The 6000-nt window shown below is 36.2% G+C and overlaps 1 long non-coding RNA gene across 1 annotated transcript in view; it reads right to left on the reverse strand.

Moving 5' to 3' along the window:
• LOC125652831 (uncharacterized) overlaps positions 1 to 5655 on the reverse strand; it is a 61723-nt gene extending 56068 nt beyond the window's left edge. The window contains exons 1-2 of the long non-coding RNA XR_007361725.2: positions 5569 to 5655; positions 5012 to 5121 (exon numbers count right to left, since the gene is read on the reverse strand). This is a non-coding gene — a long non-coding RNA (uncharacterized LOC125652831). The remainder of the gene's footprint in view (positions 1 to 5011; positions 5122 to 5568) is intronic.
• Between the last annotated feature and the right edge of the window lie 345 nt (positions 5656 to 6000).

Genomic DNA, 6000 nt, shown 5'->3' on the forward strand with positions numbered 1-6000 from the left:
CATAAATATTCTGAAGTTGAAATAAAAAAAAGTATTCTAGAGTTCCCTATTGACAATGTCTTCATGGTCTTTGGTGATCAGGTCTTCCAACAATCTGTCGGGATTCCCATGGGCATGAATTGTGCTCCTTTATTAGCTGACCTGTTTTTATATTAACATGAAGCAGAATTTATTCAGAAACTTCTACGTGAGAAGAAAAAAACCTCTTGCTGTGGCCTTCAATTCGACATTTAGATTTATCGACGACGTTTTATCTATTACCAATAATAATTTTCATTCATATGTCGATTCGATGTATCCCTGCGAGGTCGAAATAAAAGACACCAAAGAGTGGTCCACTTCTGCTTCATACTTAGATATTTTATTGAAAGTAGATATTACCGGCAAACTAACAACTCAACTTTATGAAAAACGGCATGATATCAGCTTCTCCATCGTCAACTTCCCATATTTATGTAGCAATATATTCGTGCTCATGGAGATTCCAACAGACTACTGGAAGACCTGATCACGAAAGATCACAAAGATATTGCCAATGAGGAGCTCCAGCATATCTTTTATTTCAACTTGCATATGGAGTTTCTATCTCAACTGATTCGATACGCAAGAGTTTATTCTGCGTATGGTCAATATTTAAAACAAATTTGTGGAACAGAGGTCTCGTTTAAACTCAGCATTTCGCAAATTCTATGGTCGTTTGCCAATACAACCTATCATTGGGTCAAATGCTGTCTGATGTGTTTCATACCGATTGTCAGACCGTTCGTGGCACACTGACTACGGATAAAATTCCGTTTACCTGATCAAGATATAGGGCTCACGGTGGGTGTGACCGGTTGACAGGGGATGCTTACTCCTCCTAGGCATCTGATCCCACCTCTGGTGTGTCCAGGGGCCCGTGTTTGCCCAACTATTTATTAATATTGCTTATGGGATTTATGAGATTGATCACTATTCGTTATCTTCACCTTTCATCTAACTTATATAAACATGGCACGAGCTTTGTTTACATTTCAAAGAATTGTGAGCTCTGTATCTCCCATGTACCGTGGCAACTAACATTCAGATTTTGCTGACCATTAGAAATACCTTAGTTAAGCATTCTAAACATTAATAATGGAAAACTAAAATTAGAAAAAATTTCAGCTCAAATTCTGTCCATGCCTTTTTGAACAAGACTGTGCGACTACATATGAAAGGTGAAGATAACGAACAGTGATCAATCTCATAACTCCTACAAGCAATACAAAATAGATAGTTGGGCAAACACGGACCCCTTGACACACCAGAGGTGGGATCAGGTGCCTAGGAGAAGTAAGTATCCCTTGTTGACCGGTCACATCCAAGGTTTCCTTTGTAACATCAACTTGTTTGTCAGTAGCCTGCCTCGATTTAAAAACTGATCACACGCAGAACAAACTCTTGTGTATCGAATCAGTTAAACTATCATTTTTGTTTCACAGCATTTTCGTTTACCTGTATTAATCTGATAGAGTTTTTGTTACTTTTCTATTTCACGATTAATGTTTTCTCTATCAAGCGTATCATCTAATTTTGCTAGAATGCAGGTGACCATTGTATCCCAAATATTGACAACACTTTACACTATTTAGGGGCAACCACGATACTAATTACTTGATCTCTATAAATTAAAGGGTTCTAAAATTAATAAACAGTATTGTTTTTATATCCAGGGTGAATTGATTTATGACCTTATGAGATTCAAAATTAGAATAGGTAACAATAACATATGACATTTTGACCAATGCCGGTCATCTACTCTATAGGGAGTACTGTTGTACCAAATTTTATGTCTGTCAAAGAGTTTCCCAAATATTGAGCGGAAAACATCTTCCTGTGTCCAAAGTAGATTGACCCTTGACCTTGTGGCCTCAAAATCAAGAGGTATTATCTACTCTTTCGGGGAACCAGTGTACCAAATTTGATGTGTGTCAAGCAAAGGCTTCTAAAGATATTGATAGCACAATATCCTATGTCTAGAGTTGACTGACTGTTGACTTTGTGACCTCAAAATCAATAGGGGTCACCTACTCTTTAGGAGAAACCAATATACCAAATTTGATGCCTGTCAAGCAAATGCTCTCAAGATATTAAGGAATGAGTTTAATTTTGCGGCATATTTTGCGATATATTGATAACCTGGTATAGGTCAGTTTACGCTTTCAATCCGTGAAGATTATAAAGCGTAAATTGACCCAAACCAAGTTACAAATGTATATCGCATGATATGCTCCAAAACTAAACTCGTTCCTTATAATTGAATGCAAAAAGACAAGTCTTTGATAATTAAAATGTAGATAAATACTCAGTCTGATGTATTGGTGCCACACAAGGATTCAGTAGACAACTACCGACAAAGCGTGGAGCGGTGAAGCCTGTCATCTTTGTAATCTATTTATCAAATTATTGAAGATAAAGTTTGCTACCGATCTTCATAACAGAAAAAAATGTGTAGGATATACGCATGTAATACAAATATTCGGCTGTCCTTATAAGAGTGGCTTTGAAGTCTGATAGAAACACACAAAAGAAGTCTTCGAATATTGCAAAATGCAATAATTTGCGTGGGTTTTTTTTTATTCTATGAAAGGTTTAAAGTGTATCAAAACTTACCCTTACATCAATATTGTCGACAGGTGCAAACCAATATATCTCCTTTTTCCAAGAAGGGCATAAGAATGAAAGCTCATTGTAAATTTTCTTTTGGAATAAACTTAAGTGAATTTACCCAATTTAAACAAACATTGGGTTTTCCCGCCAATCAGAAAATCATGTGATCATTTCTCTTTGTTGTTCCATTTAGTGTTTTCACTGTGCCCGACTAGTATGGTGTGTAAAGCTTGCAATATTATGAAATATTGTATTCATATTCGATAATCTTGATATATCAATCAATTATACGCGAAATGTTTGATTTATATTCGATAATCTCAATATTTATATGCGAATTTTTTTTTATCTATATGCGACAAATCTTGATTGATATTCGATAATCTTGTTATCTATATTCGATATATTGTTATTCAAATTCGATAATGTTAAATGTAATAAACGGAGTTCTTTGTAAAGGCAATTTTCATTGGTGTAAAAAGTGAAAGGTTGATAGCTTCTTGGATTTTGAAGAGTCTGAGTATGGAAGCAAGGTAGGGAACCCATTGGACTATCATACCCCCCCCCCCCCTCAGTGTTGCGCTACAAGGTAGGGAACCCCCTGGACTATCATACCCCACCCTCGGTGTAACGCTACAAGGTACCACAGAAGGGTGACTGAGGGTGGGGTTATAACTATTCAATATAGGGTGATCGAATGAAGCAATCCTTATCAAGAGATAAAAATGTAGAACCGTAAGATGGGGTCACGTCAGCCTTCGAGGGCTATTGCGCTCACCTGAAAGTTTCCATTTACTTCTCATGTGTTCGTGATGAACGTTAATAACTTGATATTTGGAGAGTCAACAAAACAAGTATCAAATCAAGGTAGGGAATTTCTTGAACTGTCATTACATGCGCTCAGGTTTGGGCTGTAGGGGTACCCCCTGGGGGTTCCCGAGGGTGGGGTAACTTTCCAGACCTCTATTGTTATTGAATATGGGGTGGTTGAATGAAACAAAACTCATCAAGACATATTATAAGCATGTCAGGGAGAAGTCAGCCTTTGGAAGTTCACCCGAATGTTCCTAATTTTACGTTTCATATGGCCATAAGGAAGGTTAATAGCTCTTTAATTTATGAAGAGTCCACAAAACAATAATGAAGACAAGGTAAGGAACACTTTGAGTTATCATTTCACGTTTTCGGATTGAAGTTGTAGGGGTACCATTTGGGGTCCCCGAGGGTGGGGTAACTTTTCAGACTTATATAGTTATTGAATATGGGATGATTTAATGAAACTCTTCAAGAGATATAGATAAGATTGTAGACGAACCCACAGAACCATAAAAAGGTGCCATGTCAGCCTTTGAGCTCACCTTAAAGTTCCTAATTTTACTTTCCATATTCTCCTAACGAAGGTTGTTCACAACTTAATCTTTGAAAATTCCACGAATAATAATATCCTTTACTTATAAAGGATCGCACATTTACTTATACAAACTAGTTTACATTGTGGTCCTATCTACAATATATATACATATCGAGAGCATATATCACAAAAGATGAAGATAAGAACTATATAAAATGAGACCATAAACACGCGAGTATTACCGAGGATCAAAATAATGTTTGAGATGGTTTTCTAATAAGGTCTGGTAATGAATTCCATAAAGTTGGGAAACGAGTATGCAGGCAAGGTAGGGGACCCCTTGAGCTAACATTTCCCGCCCTTGGTCTAGGGTTATAAGGGTACCACGGAAAGTGACGTCACGACCTCCTGTCAATGGACATAAAACCTCAGATAAATAACTGTCCAAGTATGCACCAATGAACACATATTGGTATAACTTATAAATCTTAAGATCTGCTGAAAAATTCAGCAAAATAAACAAAGGAACATTGCTTGAGAGCATACCTACAATGAAGGTTTTGTATAAACAACCATAGCCTCAGACGCAATTTGGTAGGGGATGGGTCGGTGAGGAGTCGAATTTCTCCCTGTTACGGTGTGGCCTGTGTATACAAAGCAGTATAAAGGTCACGTGTAGTAAATGGTTTTACGACGTTGGAATATAATTATCCTGTGACGCAATGATTTATTTCAATGAGACAGTAAACAAGCGAAACATTATATGGCAAACGACTCAATTCCCCCACCTAATTTTCAATGTTTGATTTAATGATAGAAGACGATATTCCCTTTGGGGTCGACTGACTATAGAACTCGATCTGCATAGATTTTGAAGTGACTTTTGCAACACGACACTAGTCAGATAAATTTCGGTGATTTATGTCCTTGAGACCAGTAAACCATTCCAAATGTCAATTATACTTTGGAAAGTTGGCTTGAAAGTATCCAGTTATGATTTATAACTGATGGAATTGTGTTTTAGCTCACGTGATTACTTGTCCCTCCTCTGTTAATAACGTTTCACACTTCCAGTGTCTTTTCATGAAGCCTAGGACCAATTTCGACCGGCATCCATTCAAGTCTGACCGAGATGTGTGCTTAAATAAAACATGAAACACTAATTTAACCAAAAAGAGAAAAGCTTCCGTGAAAATCTGGTTAGTTATATACAAGATTAATGTCTCTTCAAATGCTATTCAATACTCCTAAGTATTCAAGACCCACAAGCAGGCATTATGTCAAATTGATAATTAATGTGAATCATCCACATGTTTGTGTAGATTTAAGCATGATCACACCTCAAGGTCAAGATAGGACAAATAAAGTACAGTAAAACTCTTTGAAAACGCTCTTAGGGTACAATATGTCATATCAATATGAAATTGTCATAATGTGATATATACATACGTACTGTTATGGATAAGAACAAACCATTAGTATAGAGCAGCATAATTTACTAACAAATGGCAATTAAACTATTAATAAGATTTATTTACAATTAATAATTGATAGAAAATTGTTACAATAGCAAAATATTAACTTACGGTAGTTGAATACTAAATCCGAACAGAATCTACACACACAAAATAATCCAAAATCGTAGTTCCAGTATAATAATCCAAAAATCATGTAAAGTGTCTAACCAGAGCTTTTTTTATTTTAAGAATTTCAGTGTATAAATAATAGGAAGGAATTTTCTAGTACAATCTTGAAAGACAATGATGCAATCATTACCTAATTTTTCTACTATAAATAGCTTAGTCTAGAACAATGTCGGTCACAGATGTCAATGAAATAAACATCACTTCTCTGGAACAATCTAGGTCAAATGACAATACACAACCCCCCCCCCCCCCCACCCCTTAAAAAAGTTTGAATGACAATGAAAACTCAAATATACAATGCACATCAATCAAAGCAACAACAAAATAACAAAACATACTCAAGACACTCTTGATAAGGCATCTGGTGTAACA

Source organism: Ostrea edulis, chromosome 1 (genome assembly GCF_947568905.1).
Source record: "Ostrea edulis chromosome 1, xbOstEdul1.1, whole genome shotgun sequence".
Lineage (NCBI taxonomy): Eukaryota > Metazoa > Mollusca > Bivalvia > Ostreida > Ostreidae > Ostrea > Ostrea edulis.